This window comes from Ranitomeya variabilis, chromosome 1, assembly GCF_051348905.1.
Source record: "Ranitomeya variabilis isolate aRanVar5 chromosome 1, aRanVar5.hap1, whole genome shotgun sequence".
NCBI lineage: Eukaryota > Metazoa > Chordata > Amphibia > Anura > Dendrobatidae > Ranitomeya > Ranitomeya variabilis.
In genome coordinates, this window is record NC_135232.1 from 1,160,029,991 (window position 1) to 1,160,046,307 (window position 16,317).

The 16,317-nt window shown below is 49.3% G+C and overlaps 1 protein-coding gene across 4 annotated transcripts in view; it reads left to right on the plus strand.

Moving 5' to 3' along the window:
* DCTN1 (dynactin subunit 1) overlaps window positions 1-16,317 on the plus strand; it is a 139,809-nt gene that overhangs the window by 24,579 nt on the left and 98,913 nt on the right. The gene's annotated exons all lie outside the window — the stretch shown is intronic.

The following is a 16,317-nucleotide window of genomic DNA, read 5'->3' on the forward strand; positions in this document are numbered from 1 at the left end:
GATATCAGGAGATTAGGGCAGAGATGTATAGAGAGCACAGGTTATATACTGGAGATTGTGTGGGGAGGTATCAGGAGATTAGGGCAGAGATGTATGGAGAGGACAGGTTATATACTGGAGATTGTGTGGGGAGGTATCAGGAGATTAGGACAGAGATGTATGGAGAGGACAGGTTATATACTGGAGATTGTGTGGGGAGGTATCAGGAGATTAGGACAGAGATGTATGGGGAGGACAGGTTATATACTGGAGATTATGTGTGAGGAGATATCAGGAGATTAGGACAGAGATGTATGGAGAGGACAGGTTATATACTGGAGATTATGTGTGAGGAGGTATCAGGAGATTAGGACAGAGTTGTATGGGGAGGACAGGTTATATACTGGAGATTGTGTGGGAAGATATCAGAAGATTAGGGCAGAGATGTATGGAGAGGACAGGTTATATACTGGAGATTATGTGTGGAGGTATCAGGAGATTAGGACAGAGATGTATGGAGAGGACAGGTTATATACCGGAGATTGTGAGGGGAGGTATCAGGAGATTAGGACAGAGATGTATGGAGAGGACAGGTTATATACTGGAGATTGTGTGTGGAGGTATCAGGAGATTAGGGCAGAGATGTATGGAGAGGACAGGTTATATACTGGAGATTATGTGTGGAGATATCAGGAGATTAGGCAGAGATGTATGGAGAGGACAGGTTATATACTGGAGATTATGTGTGGAGGTATCAGGAGATTAGGGCAGAGATGTATGGAGAGGACAGTTTTTATACTGGAGATTATGTGGGGAGGTATCAGGAGATTAGGGCAGAGATGTATGGAGAGGACAGGTTATATACTGGAGATTATGTGTGGAGATATCAGGAGATTAGGGCAGAGATGTATGGAGAGGACAGGTTATATACTGGAGATTATGTGTGGAGGTATCAGGAGATTAGGGCAGAGATGTATGGAGAGGACAGGTTATATACTGGAGATTATGTGGGGAGGTATCAGGAGATTAGGGCAGAGATGTATGGAGAGGACAGGTTATATACTGGAGATTATGTGTGGGAGGTATCAGGAGATTAGGACAGAGATGTATGGAGAGGACAGGTTATATACTGGAGATTATGTGTGGGGAGGTATCAGGAGATTAGGACAGAGATGTATGGAGAGGACAGTTATATACTGGAGATTATGTGTGGGAGGTATCAGGAGATTAGGACAGAGATGTATGGAGATGACAGGTTATATACTGGAGATTGTGTGGGGAGGTATCAGGAGATTAGGGCAGAGATGTATGGAGAGGACCGGTTATATACTGGAGATTATGTGTGGGAGGTATCAGGAGATTAGGACAGAGATGTATGGAGAGGACAGGTTATATACTGGAGATTATGTGTGGGAGGTATCAGGAGATTAGGGCAGAGATGTATGGAGAGGACCGGTTATATACTGGAGATTGTGTGTGAGGAGGTATCAGGAGATTAGAGCAGAGATGTATGGAGAGGACAGGTTATATACTGGAGATTGTGTGTGGGAGGTATCAGGAGATTAGGACAGAGATGTATGGAGAGGACAGGTTATATACTGGAGATTATGTGTGGGAGGTATCAGGAGATTAGGGCAGAGATGTATGGAGAGGACAGGTTATATACTGTAGATTGTGTGGGGAGGTATCAGGAGATTAGGGCAGAGATGTATGGAGAGGGCAGGTTATATACTGGAGATTGTGTGGGGAGGTATCAGGAGATTAGGACAGAGATGTATGGAGAGGACAGGTTATATACTGGAGATTGTGTGTGGAGGTATCAGGAGATTAGGACAGAGATGTATGGGGAGGACAGGTTATATACTGGAGATTATGTGGGGAGGTATCAGGAGATTAGGGCAGAGATGTATGGAGAGGACAGGTTATATACTGGAGATTGTGTGGGGAGGTATCAGGAGATTAGGACAGAGATGTATGGAGAGGGCAGGTTATATACTGGAGATTGTGTGTGGAGGTATCAGGAGATTAGGACAGAGATGTATGGGGAGGACAGGTTATATACTGGAGATTATGTGTGGGAGCTATCAGGAGATTAGGGCAGAGATGTATGGAGAGGACAGGTTATATACTGGAGATTATGTGTGGGGAGATATCAGGAGATTAGGGCAGAGATGTATGGAGAGGACAGGTTATATACTGGAGATTATGTGTGTGAGGTTTCAGGAGATTAGAGCAGAGATGTATGGAGAGGACAGGTTATATACTGGAGATTATGTGTGGAGGTATCAGGAGATTAGGGCAGAGATGTATGGAGAGGACAGGTTATATACTGGAGATTGTGTGGGGAGGTATCAGGAGATTAGGACAGAGATGTATGGAGAGGACAGGTTATATACTGGAGATTATGTGTGGAGGTATCAGGAGATTAGGACAGAGATGTATGGAGAGGACAGGTTATATACTGGAGATTATGTGTGGAGGTATCAGGAGATTAGGACAGAGATGTATGGAGAGGACAGGTTATATACTGTAGATTGTGTGGGGAGGTATCAGGAGATTAGGGCAGAGATGTATGGAGAGGACAGGTTATATACTGGAGATTGTGTGGGGAGGTATCAGGAGATTAGGACAGAGATGTATGGAGAGGACAGGTTATATACTGGAGATTGTGTGGGGAGGTATCAGGAGATTAGGACAGAGATGTATGGAGAGGACAGGTTATATACTGGAGATTATGTGTGGAGGTATCAGGAGATTAGGGCAGAGATGTATGGAGAGGACAGGTTATATACTGGAGATTGTGTGTGGAGGTATCAGGAGATTAGGACAGAGATGTATGGGGAGGACAGGTTATATACTGGAGATTATGTGGGGAGGTATCAGGAGATTAGGGCAGAGATGTATGGAGAGGATAGGTTATATACTGGAGATTGTGTGGGAGGTATCAGGAGATTAGGGCAGAGATGTATGGAGAGGATAGGTTATATACTGGAGATTGTGTGGGGAGGTATCAGGAGATTAGGACAGAGATGTATGGAGAGGACAGGTTATATACTGGAGATTGTGTGTGAGGAGGTATCAGGAGATTAGGGCAGAGATGTATGGAGAGGACAGGTTATATACTAGAGATTGTGTGTGGAGGTATCAGGAGATTAGGACAGAGATGTATGGGGAGGACAGGTTATATACTGGAGATTATGTGGGGAGGTATCAGGAGATTAGGGCAGAGATGTATGGAGAGGACAGGTTATATACTGGAGATTATATGTGGAGGTATCAGGAAATTAGGACAGAGATGTATGGAGAGGACAGGTTATATACTGGAGATTGTGTGGGGAGGTATCAGGAGATTAGGGCAGAGATGTATGGAGAGGACAGGTTATATACTGGAGATTATGTGTGGAGGTATCAGGAGATTAGGACAGAGATGTATGGAGAGGACAGGTTATATACTAGAGATTGTGAGGGGAGGTATCAGGAGATTAGGACAGAGATGTATGGAGAGGACAGGTTATATACTGGAGATTATGTGTGGGGAGGTATCAGGAGATTAGGACAGAGATGTATGGAGAGGACAGGTTATATACTGTAGATTGTGTGGGGAGGTATCAGGAGATTAGGGCAGAGATGTATGGAGAGGGCAGGTTATATACTGGAGGTTGTGTGGGGAGGTATCAGGAGATTAGGACAGAGATGTATGGAGAGGACAGGTTATATACTGGAGATTGTGTGTGGAGGTATCAGGAGATTAGGACAGAGATGTATGGGGAGGACAGGTTATATACTGGAGATTGTGGGGACGTATCAGGAGATTAGGACAGAGATGTATGGAGAGGACAGGTTATATACTGGAGATTGTGTGTGGAGGTATCAGGAGATTAGGACAGAGATGTATGGGGAGGACAGGTTATATACTGGAGATTATGTGGGGAGGTATCAGGAGATTAGGGCAGAGATGTATGGAGAGGATAGGTTATATACTGGAGATTGTGTGGGAGGTATCAGGAGATTAGGGCAGAGATGTATGGAGAGGATAGGTTATATACTGGAGATTGTGTGGGGAGGTATCAGGAGATTAGGACAGATGTATGGAGAGGACAGGTTATATACTGGAGATTGTGTGTGAGGAGGTATCAGGAGATTAGGGCAGAGATGTATGGAGAGGACAGGTTATATACTAGAGATTGTGTGGGGAGGTATCAGGAGATTAGGGCAGAGATGTATGGAGAGGATAGGTTGTATACTGGAGATTGTGTGGGAGGTATCAGGAGATTAGGGCAGAGATGTATGGAGAGGACAGGTTATATACTGGAGATTATGTGTGAGGAGGTATCAGGAGATGAGGGCAGAGATGTATGGAGAGGACAGGTTATATACTGGAGATTATGTGTGGGGAGGTATCGGGATTAGGAGAGAGATGTATGGAGAGGACAGGTTATATACTGGAGATTATGTGTGGAGGTATCAGGAGATTAGGGCAGGGATGTATGGAGAGGACAGGTTATATACTGGAGATTATGTGGGGAGGTATCAGGAGATTAGGACAGAGATGTATGGAGAGGACAGGTTATATACTGGAGATTGTGTGGGGAGGTATCAGGAGATTAGGACAGAGATGTATGGAGAGGACAGGTTATATACTGGAGATTATGTGTGGAGGTATCAGGAGATTAACAAAAGAAAAAAGGGATATAGTCAGCTTACCGGTCTTAGACGAAATCCGCAGACCTGCCAACGCCCAGCACGGTTCGGGGTGAGCGCCCACAGCAAATGAAGACAAAAAGAGAAATGATCCAGCTGGAGGTGGAGGCAGTTCAGACTTTGTGAGACTTTATTAGACAACTAAAGCGATAAATAGTTCTTCAAAAAGAAAAATCTTTACATAGCAAACACCTGTCACACCAGTGAAGAGGATCAACGCGTTTCAACTATGAAGTCTTACTCATCATTATGAGATTATGTGTGGAGATATCAGGAGATTAGAGCAGAGATGTATGGAGGACAAGCACAGAGTAATGTAGAAGGCAGAGGACAGGTCTAGGAGGAGGAGCACAGGGTAAAGTAGAAGGCAGAGGACAGGTCTAGGAGGAGCACAGAGTAATGTAGAAGGCAGAGGACAGGTCTAGGAGGAGGAGCACAGAGTAATGTAGAAGACAGAGGACAGGTCTAGGAGGAGGAGCACAGAGTAATGTAGAAGGCAGAGGACAGGTCTAGGAGGAGGAGCACAGAGTAATGTAGAAGGCAGAGGACAGGTCTAGGAGGAGGAGCAAAGAGTAATGTAGAAGGCAGAGGACAGGTCTATGAGGAGCACAGAGTAATGTAGAAGGTAGAGGACAGGTCTAGGAGGAGGAGCACAGAGTAATGTAGAAGGCAGAGGACAGGTCTAGGAGGAGGAACACAGGGTAATGTAGAAGGCAGAGGACAGGTCTAGGAGGAGGAGCACAGAGTAATGTAGAAGGCAGAGGACAGGTCTAGGAGGAGGAGCACAGAGTAATGTAGGAGGCAGAGGACAGGTCTAGGAGGAGGAGCACAGAGTAATGTAGAAGGCAGAGGATAGGTCTAGGAGGAGGAGCACAGAGTAATGTAGAAGACAGAGGACAGGTCTAGGAGGAGGAGGACAGAGTAATGTAGAAGGCAGAGGACAGGTCTAGGAGGAGGAGCACAGAGTAATGTAGAAGGCAGAGGACAGGTCTAGGAGGAGGAGCACAGAGTAATGTAGAAGGTAGAGGACAGGTCTAGGAGGAGGAGCACACAGTAATGTAGAAGGCAGAGGACAGGACTAGGAGGAGGAGCACAGAGTAATGTGGAAGGCAGAGGGTAGGTCTAGGAGGAGGAGCACAGTAATGTAGAAGGCAGAGGACAGGTCTAGGAGGAGGAGCACAGAGTAATGTAGAAGGCAGAGGACAGGTCTAGGAGGAGGAGCACAGAGTAATGTAGAAGGCAGAGGACAAGTCTAGGAGGAGGAGGACAGAGTAATGTAGAAGGCAGAGGACAGGTCTAGGAGGAGGAGCACAGAGTAATGTAGAAGGCAGAGGACAGGTCTAGGAGGAGGAGCACAGAGTAATGTAGAAGGCAGAGGACAGGTCTATGAGGAGCACAGAGTAATGTAGAAGGCAGAGGACAGGACTAGGAGGAGGATCACAGAGTAATGTAGAAGGCAGAGGACAGGTCTATGAGGAGCACAGAGTAATGTAGAAGGTAGAGGACAGGTCTATGAGGAGCACAGAGTAATGTAGAAGGTAGAGAACAGGTCTAGGAGGAGGAGCACACAGTAATGTAGAAGGCAGAGGACAGGACTAGGAGGAGGAGCACAGAGTAATGTAGAAGGCAGAGGATAGGTCTAGGAGGAGGAGCACAGAGTAATGTAGAAGGCAGAGGACAGGTTTAGGAGGAGGAGCACAGAGTAATGTAGAAGACAGAGGACAGGTCTAGGAGGAGGAGCACAGAGTAATGTAGAAGGCAGAGGACAGGTCTAGGAGGAGGAGCACAAAGTAATGTAGAAGGCAGAGGACAGGTCTAGGAGGAGGAGCACAGAGTAATGTAGAAGGCAGAGGACAGGTCTAGGAGGAGGAGCACAGAGTAATGTAGAAGGCAGAGGACAGGTCTAGGAGGAGGAGCACAGAGTAATGTAGAAGGCAGAGGACAGGTCTATGAGGAGGAGCACAGAGTAATGTAGAAGGCACAGGACAGGTCTAGGAGGAGGAGCACAAAGTAATGTAGAAGGCAGAGGACAGGTCTAGGAGGAGGAGCACAGAGTAATGTAGAAGGCAGAGGACAGGTCTATGAGGAGCACAGAGTAATGTAGAAGGTAGAGAACAGGTCTAGGAGGAGGAGCACACAGTAATGTAGAAGGCAGAGGACAGGACTAGGAGGAGGAGTACAGAGTAATGTAGAAGGCAGAGGATAGGTCTAGGAGGAGGAGCACAGAGTAATGTAGAAGGCAGAGGACAGGTCTAGGAGGAGGAGCACAGAGTAATGTAGAAGACAGAGGACAGGTCTAGGAGGAGGAGCACAGAGTAATGTAGAAGGCAGAGGACAGGTCTAGGAGGAGGAGCACAAAGTAATGTAGAAGGCAGAGGACAGGTCTAGGAGGAGGAGCACAGAGTAATGTAGAAGGCAGAGGACAGGTCTAGGAGGAGGAGCACAGAGTTATGTAGAAGGCAGAGGACAGGTCTAGGAGGAGGAGCACAGAGTAATGTAGAAGGCAGAGGACAGGTCTAGGAGGAGGAGCACAGAGTAATGTAGAAGGCAGAGGACAGGTCTAGGAGGAGGTGCACAGAGTAATGTAGAAGTCAGAGGACAGGTCTAGGAGGAGGAGCACAGAGTAATGTAGAAGGTAGAGAACAGGTCTAGGAGGAGGAGCACACAGTAATGTAGAAGGCAGAGGACAGGACTAGGAGGAGGAGCACAGAGTAATGTAGAAGGCAGAGGATAGGTCTAGGAGGAGGAGCACAGAGTAATGTAGAAGGCAGAGGACAGGTCTAGGAGGAGGATCACAGAGTAATGTAGAAGGCAGAGGACAGGCCTAGGAGGAGGAGCACAGAGTAAAGTAGAAGGCAGAGGACAGGTCTAGGAGGAGGAACACAGGGTAATGTAGAAGGCAGAGGACAGGTCTAGGAGGAGGAGCAGAGAGTAATGTAGAAGGCAGAGGATAGGTCTAGGAGGAGGAGCACAGAGTAATGTAGAAGGCAGAGGACAGGTCTAGGAGGAGGAGCACAGAGTAATGTAGAAGGCAGAGGACAGGTCTAGGAGGAGGAGCACAAAGTAATGTAGAAGGCAGAGGACAGGTCTAGGAGGAGGAGCACAGAGTAATGTAGAAGGCAGAGGACAGGTCTAGGAGGAGGAGCACAGAGTAATGTAGAAGGCAGAGGACAGGTCTAGGAGGAGGAGCACAGAGTAATGTAGAAGGCAGAGGACAGGTCTAGGAGGAGGAGCACAGAGTAATGTAGAAGGTAGAGGACAGGACTAGAAGGAGGAGCACAGCGTAATGTAGAAGGTAGAGGATAGGTCTAGGAGGAGGAGCACAGAGTAATGTAGAAGGCAGAGGACAGGTCTATGAGGAGCACAGAGTAATGTAGAAGGTAGAGGACAGGACTAGGAGGAGGAGGAGCACAGAGTAATGTAGAAGGCAGAGGATAGGTCTAGGAGGAGGAGCACAAAGTAATGTAGAAGGCAGAGGACAGGTCGAGGAGGAGCACAGAGTAATGTAGAAGGCAGAGGACAGGTCTAGGAGGAGGAGCACAGAGTAATGTAGAAGGCAGAGGACAGGTCTAGGAGGAGGAGCACAGAGTAATGTAGAAGGCATAGGACAGGACTAGGAGGAGGAGCACAGTAATGTAGAAGGCAGAGGACAGGTCTAGGAGGAGGAGCACAGAGTAATGTAGAAGGCAGAGGACAGGTCTAGGAGGAGGAGGACAGAGTAATGTAGAAGGCAGAGGACAGGTCTAGGAGGAGGAGCACAGAGTAATGTAGAAGGCAGAGGACAGGTCTAGGAGGAGGAGCACACAGTAATGTAGAAGGCAGAGGACAGGACTAGGAGGAGGAGCAGAGAGTAATGTAGAAGGCAGAGGACAGGTCTAGGAGGAGGAGCACAGAGTAATGTAGAAGGCAGAGGACAGGTCTAGGAGGAGGAGCACAGAGTAATGTAGAAGGCAGAGGACAGGTCTAGGAGGAGGAGCACAAAGTAATGTAGAAGGCAGAGGACAGGTCTAGGAGGAGGAGCACAGAGTAATGTAGAAGGCAGAGGACAGGTCTAGGAGGAGGAGCACAGAGTAATGTAGAAGGCAGAGGACAGGTCTAGGAGGAGGAGCACAGAGTAATGTACAAGGTAGAGGACAGGACTAGAAGGAGGAGCACAGCGTAATGTAGAAGGCAGAGGATAGGTCTAGGAGGAGGAGCACAGAGTAATGTAGAAGGCAGAGGACAGGTCTATGAGGAGCACAGAGTAATGTAGAAGGTAGAGGACAGGACTAGGAGGAGGAGCACAGAGTAATGTAGAAGGCAGAGGATAGGTCTAGGAGGAGGAGCACAGAGTAATGTAGAAGGCAGAGGACAGGTCTAGGAGGAGGAGCACAGAGTTATGTAGAAGGCAGAGGACAGGCCTAGGAGGAGGAGCACAGAGTAAAGTAGAAGGCAGAGGACAGGTCTAGGAGGAGGAACACAGGGTAATGTAGAAGGCAGAGGACAGGTCTAGGAGGAGGAGCAGAGAGTAATGTAGAAGGCAGAGGACAGGTCTAGGAGGAGGAGCACAGAGTAATGTAGAAGGCAGAGGACAGGTCTAGGAGGAGGAGCACAGAGTAATGTAGAAGGCAGAGGACAGGTCTAGGAGGAGGAGCACAAAGTAATGTAGAAGGCAGAGGACAGGTCTAGGAGGAGCACAGAGTAATGTAGAAGGCAGAGGACAGGTCTAGGAGGAGGAGCACAGAGTAATGTAGAAGGCAGAGGACAGGTCTAGGAGGAGGAGCACAGAGTAATGTAGAAGGCAGAGGACAGGTCTAGGAGGAGGAGCACAGAGTAATGTAGAAGGCAGAGGACAGGTCTAGGAGGAGGAGCACAGAGTAATGTAGAAGGTAGAGGACAGGACTAGAAGGAGGAGCACAGCGTAATGTAGAAGGCAGAGGATAGGTCTAGGAGGAGGAGCACAGAGTAATGTAGAAGGCAGAGGACAGGTCTATGAGGAGCACAGAGTAATGTAGAAGGTAGAGGACAGGACTAGGAGGAGGAGCACAGAGTAATGTAGAAGGCAGAGGATAGGTCTAGGAGGAGGAGCACAGAGTAATGTAGAAGGCAGAGGACAGGTCTAGGAGGAGGAGCACAGAGTAATGTAGAAGACAGAGGACAGGTCTATGAGGAGCACAGAGTCAGAGTAATGTAGAAGGTAGAGGACAGGTCTAGGAGGAGGAGCACAGAGTAATGTAGAAGGCAGAGGACAGGTCTAGGAGGAGGAGCACAGAGTAATGTAGAAGACAGAGGACAGGTCTATGAGGAGCACAGAGTAATGTAGAAGGCAGGACAGGTCTAGGAGGAGGAGCACAGAGTAATGTAGAAGGCAGAGGACAGGTCTAGGAGGAGGAGCACAGAGTAATGTAGAAGGCAGGACAGGTCTAGGAGGAGGAGCACAGAGTATTGTAGAAGGCATAGGACAGGACTAGGAGGAGGAGCACAGAGTAATGTAGGAGGTAGAGGACAGGTCTAGGAGGAGGAGCACAGAGTAATGTAGATGACAGAGGACAGGTCTATGAGGAGCACAGAGTAATGTAGAAGGCAGAGGACAGGTCAAGGAGGAGGAGCACAGAGTAATGTAGAAGGCAGAGGACAGGTCTAGGAGGAGGAGCACAGAGTAATGTAGAAGGCAGAGGACAGGTCTAGGAGGAGGAGCACAGAGTAATGTAGAAGACAGAGGACAGGTCTAGGAGGAGGAGCACAGTAATGTTGAAGGCAGAGGACAGGTCTAGGAGGAGGAGCACAGAGTAATGTAGAAGGCAGAGGACAGGTCTAGGAGGAGGAGGACAGAGTAATGTAGAAGGCAGAGGACAGGTCTAGGAGGAGGAGCACAGAGTAATGTAGAAGGCAGAGGACAGGTCTAGGAGGAGGAGCACAGAGTAATGTAGAAGGCAGAGGACAGGTCTAGGAGGAGGAGCACAGAGTATTGTAGAAGGCAGAGGACAGGTCTAGGAGGAGGAGGACAGAGTAATGTAGAAGGCAGAGGACAGGTCTAGGAGGAGGAGCACAGAGTAATGTAGAAGGCAGAGGACAGGTCTAGGAGGAGGAGCACAGAGTAATGTAGAAGGCATAGGACATGACTAGGAGGAGGAGCACAGAGTAATGTAGAAGGCAGAGGACAGGTCTAGGAGGAGGAGCACAGGGTAATGTAGAAGGCAGAGGACAGGTCTAGGAGGAGGAGCACAGAGTAATGTAGAAGGCAGAGGACAAGTCTAGGAGGAGGAGCACAGAGTAATGTAGAAGGCAGAGGACAGGTCTAGGAGGAGGAGCACAGGGTAATGTAGAAGGTAGAGGACAGGACCAGGAGGAGGAGCACAGGGTAATGTAGAAGGCAGAGGACAGGTCTAGGAGGAGGAGCACAGAGTAATGTAGAAGGCAGAGGACAGGTCTAGGAGGAGGAGCACAGAGTAATGTAGAAGGCAGAGGACAGGTCTAGGAGGAGGAGCACAGAGTATTGTAGAAGGCAGAGGACAGGTCTAGGAGGAGGAGGACAGAGTAATGTAGAAGGCAGAGGACAGGTCTAGGAGGAGGAGCACAGAGTAATGTAGAAGGCAGAGGACAGGTCTAGGAGGAGGAGCACAGAGTAATGTAGAAGGCATAGGACATGACTAGGAGGAGGAGCACAGAGTAATGTAGAAGGCAGAGGACAGGTCTAGGAGGAGGAGCACAGGGTAATGTAGAAGGCAGAAGACAGGTTTAGGAGGAGGAGCACAGTAATGTAGAAGGCAGAGGACAAGTCTAGGAGGAGGAGCACAGTAATGTAGAAGGCAGAGGACAGGTCTAGGAGCAGGAGCACAGGGTAATGTAGAAGGTAGAGGACAGGACCAGGAGGAGGAGCACAGGGTAATGTAGAAGGCAGAGGACAGGTCTAGGAGGAGGAGCACAGAGTAATGTAGAAGGCAGAGGACAGGTCTAGGAGGAGGAGCACAGAGTAATGTAGAAGGCAGGACAGGTCTAGGAGGAGGAGCACAGAGTAATGTAGAAGGCAGAGGACAGGTCTAGGAGGAGGAGCACAGAGTAATGTAGAAGGCAGAGGACAGGTCTAGGAGGAGGAGCACAGAGTAATGTAGAAGGCAGAGGACAGGTCTAGGAGGAGGAGCACAGAGTAATGTAGAAGGCAGAGGACAGGTCTAGGAGGAGGAGCACAGAGTAATGTAGAAGGTAGAGGACAGGACTAGAAGGAGGAGCACAGCGTAATGTAGAAGGCAGAGGATAGGTCTAGGAGGAGGAGCACAGAGTAATGTAGAAGGCAGAGGACAGGTCTATGAGGAGCACAGAGTAATGTAGAAGGTAGAGGACAGGACTAGGAGGAGGAGAACAGAGTAATGTAGAAGGCAGAGGATAGGTCTAGGAGGAGGAGCACAGAGTAATGTAGAAGGCAGAGGACAGGTCTAGGAGGAGGAGCACAGAGTAATGTAGAAGACAGAGGACAGGTCTATGAGGAGCACAGAGTCAGAGTAATGTAGAAGGTAGAGGACAGGTCTAGGAGGAGGAGCACAGAGTAATGTAGAAGGCAGAGGACAGGTCTAGGAGGAGGAGCACAGAGTAATGTAGAAGACAGAGGACAGGTCTATGAGGAGCACAGAGTAATGTAGAAGGCAGGACAGGTCTAGGAGGAGGAGCACAGAGTAATGTAGAAGGCAGAGGACAGGTCTAGGAGGAGGAGCACAGAGTAATGTAGAAGGCAGGACAGGTCTAGGAGGAGGAGCACAGAGTATTGTAGAAGGCATAGGACAGGACTAGGAGGAGGAGCACAGAGTAATGTAGAAGGCAGGACAGGTCTAGGAGGAGGAGCACAGAGTAATGTAGAAGGCAGAGGACAGGTCTAGGAGGAGGAGCACAGAGTAATGTAGAAGGCAGAGGACAGGTCTAGGAGGAGGAGCACAGAGTAATGTAGAAGGCAGAGGACAGGTCTAGGAGGAGGAGCACAGAGTAATGTAGAAGGCAGAGGACAGGTCTAGGAGGAGGAGCACAGAGTAATGTAGAAGGTAGAGGACAGGACTAGAAGGAGGAGCACAGCGTAATGTAGAAGGCAGAGGATAGGTCTAGGAGGAGGAGCACAGAGTAATGTAGAAGGCAGAGGACAGGTCTATGAGGAGCACAGAGTAATGTAGAAGGTAGAGGACAGGACTAGGAGGAGGAGCACAGAGTAATGTAGAAGGCAGAGGATAGGTCTAGGAGGAGGAGCACAGAGTAATGTAGAAGGCAGAGGACAGGTCTAGGAGGAGGAGCACAGAGTAATGTAGAAGACAGAGGACAGGACTAGGAGGAGGAGCACAGAGTAATGTAGAAGGCAGGACAGGTCTAGGAGGAGGAGCACAGAGTAATGTAGAAGGCAGAGGACAGGTCTAGGAGGAGGAGCACAGAGTAATGTAGAAGACAGAGGACAGGTCTATGAGGAGCACAGAGTAATGTAGAAGGCAGGACAGGTCTAGGAGGAGGAGCACAGAGTAATGTAGAAGGCAGAGGACAGGTCTAGGAGGAGGAGCACAGAGTAATGTAGAAGGCAGGACAGGTCTAGGAGGAGGAGCACAGAGTATTGTAGAAGGCATAGGACAGGACTAGGAGGAGGAGCACAGAGTAATGTAGGAGGTAGAGGACAGGTCTAGGAGGAGGAGCACAGAGTAATGTAGATGACAGAGGACAGGTCTATGAGGAGCACAGAGTAATGTAGAAGGCAGAGGACAGGTCAAGGAGGAGGAGCACAGAGTAATGTAGAAGGCAGAGGACAGGTCTAGGAGGAGGAGCACAGAGTAATGTAGAAGGCAGAGGACAGGTCTAGGAGGAGGAGCACAGAGTAATGTAGAAGACAGAGGACAGGTCTAGGAGGAGGAGCACAGTAATGTTGAAGGCAGAGGACAGGTCTAGGAGGAGGAGCACAGAGTAATGTAGAAGGCAGAGGACAGGTCTAGGAGGAGGAGGACAGAGTAATGTAGAAGGCAGAGGACAGGTCTAGGAGGAGGAGCACAGAGTAATGTAGAAGGCAGAGGACAGGTCTAGGAGGAGGAGCACAGAGTAATGTAGAAGGCAGAGGACAGGTCTAGGAGGAGGAGCACAGAGTATTGTAGAAGGCAGAGGACAGGTCTAGGAGGAGGAGGACAGAGTAATGTAGAAGGCAGAGGACAGGTCTAGGAGGAGGAGCACAGAGTAATGTAGAAGGCAGAGGACAGGTCTAGGAGGAGGAGCACAGAGTAATGTAGAAGGCATAGGACATGACTAGGAGGAGGAGCACAGAGTAATGTAGAAGGCAGAGGACAGGTCTAGGAGGAGGAGCACAGGGTAATGTAGAAGGCAGAGGACAGGTCTAGGAGGAGGAGCACAGAGTAATGTAGAAGGCAGAGGACAAGTCTAGGAGGAGGAGCACAGAGTAATGTAGAAGGCAGAGGACAGGTCTAGGAGGAGGAGCACAGGGTAATGTAGAAGGTAGAGGACAGGACCAGGAGGAGGAGCACAGGGTAATGTAGAAGGCAGAGGACAGGTCTAGGAGGAGGAGCACAGAGTAATGTAGAAGGCAGAGGACAGGTCTAGGAGGAGGAGCACAGAGTAATGTAGAAGGCAGAGGACAAGTCTAGGAGGAGGAGCACAGAGTATTGTAGAAGGCAGAGGACAGGTCTAGGAGGAGGAGGACAGAGTAATGTAGAAGGCAGAGGACAGGTCTAGGAGGAGGAGCACAGAGTAATGTAGAAGGCAGAGGACAGGTCTAGGAGGAGGAGCACAGAGTAATGTAGAAGGCAGAGGACAGGTCTAGGAGGAGGAGCACAGAGTAATGTAGAAGGCAGAGGACAGGTCTAGGAGGAGGAGCACAGGGTAATGTAGAAGGCAGAGGACAGGTCTAGGAGGAGGAGCACAGTAATGTAGAAGGCAGAGGACAAGTCTAGGAGGAGGAGCACAGTAATGTAGAAGGCAGAGGACAGGTCTAGGAGGAGGAGCACAGGGTAATGTAGAAGGTAGAGGACAGGACCAGGAGGAGGAGCACAGGGTAATGTAGAAGGCAGAGGACAGGTCTAGGAGGAGGAGCACAGAGTAATGTAGAAGGCAGAGGACAGGTCTAGGAGGAGGAGCACAGAGTAATGTAGAAGGCAGGACAGGTCTAGGAGGAGGAGCACAGAGTAATGTAGAAGGCAGAGGACAGGTCTAGGAGGAGGAGCACAGAGTAATGTAGAAGGCAGGACAGGTCTAGGAGGAGGAGTACAGAGTATTGTAGAAGGCATAGGACAGGACTAGGAGGAGGAGCACAGAGTAATGTAGGAGGTAGAGGACAGGTCTAGGAGGAGGAGCACAGAGTAATGTAGATGACAGAGGACAGGTCTATGAGGAGCACAGAGTAATGTAGAAGGCAGAGGACAGGTCTAGGAGGAGGAGCACAGAGTAATGTAGAAGGCAGAGGACAGGTCTAGGAGGAGGAGCACAGAGTAATGTAGAAGGCAGAGGACAGGACTAGGAGGAGGAGCACAGAGTAATGTAGAAGGCAGAGGATAGGTCTAGGAGGAGGAGCACAGAGTAATGTAGAAGGCAGAGGACAGGTCTAGGAGGAGGAGCACAGAGTAATGTAGAAGACAGAGGACAGGTCTAGGAGGAGGAGCACAGTAATGTTGAAGGCAGAGGACAGGTCTAGGAGGAGGAGCACAGAGTAATGTAGAAGGCAGAGGACAGATCTAGGAGGAGGAGGACAGAGTAATGTAGAAGGCAGAGGACAGGTCTAGGAGGAGGAGCACAGAGTAATGTAGAAGGCAGAGGACAGGTCTAGGAGGAGGAGCACAGAGTAATGTAGAAGGCAGAGGACAGGTCTAGGAGGAGGAGCACAGAGTATTGTAGAAGGCAGAGGACAGGTCTAGGAGGAGGAGGACAGAGTAATGTAGAAGGCAGAGGACAGGTCTAGGAGGAGGAGCACAGAGTAATGTAGAAGGCAGAGGACAAGTCTAGGAGGAGGAGCACAGAGTAATGTAGAAGGCAGAGGACAGGTCTAGGAGGAGGAGCACAGGGTAATGTAGAAGGTAGAGGACAGGACCAGGAGGAGGAGCACAGGGTAATGTAGAAGGCAGAGGACAGGTCTAGGAGGAGGAGCACAGAGTAATGTAGAAGGCAGAGGACAGGTCTAGGAGGAGGAGCACAGAGTAATGTAGAAGGCATAGGACAGGACTAGGAGGAGGAGCACAGTAATGTAGAAGGCAGAGGACAGGTCTAGGAGGAGGAGCACAGAGTAATGTAGAAGGCAGAGGACAGGTCTAGGAGGAGGAGGACAGAGTAATGTAGAAGGCAGAGGACAGGTCTAGGAGGAGGAGCACAGAGTAATGTAGAAGGCAGAGGACAGGTCTAGGAGGAGGAGGACAGAGTAATGTAGAAGGCAGAGGACAGGTCTAGGAGGAGGAGCACAGAGTAATGTAGAAGGCAGAGGACAGGCCTAGGAGGAGGAGCACACAGTAATGTAGAAGGCAGAGGACAGGACTAGGAGGAGGAGCACAGAGTAATGTAGAAGGCAGAGGATAGGTCTAGGAGGAGGAGCAGAGAGTAATGTAGAAGGCAGAGGACAGGTCTAGGAGGAGGAGCACAGAGTAATGTAGAAGGCAGAGGACAGGTCTAGGAGGAGGAGCACAGAGTAATGTAGAAGGCAGAGGA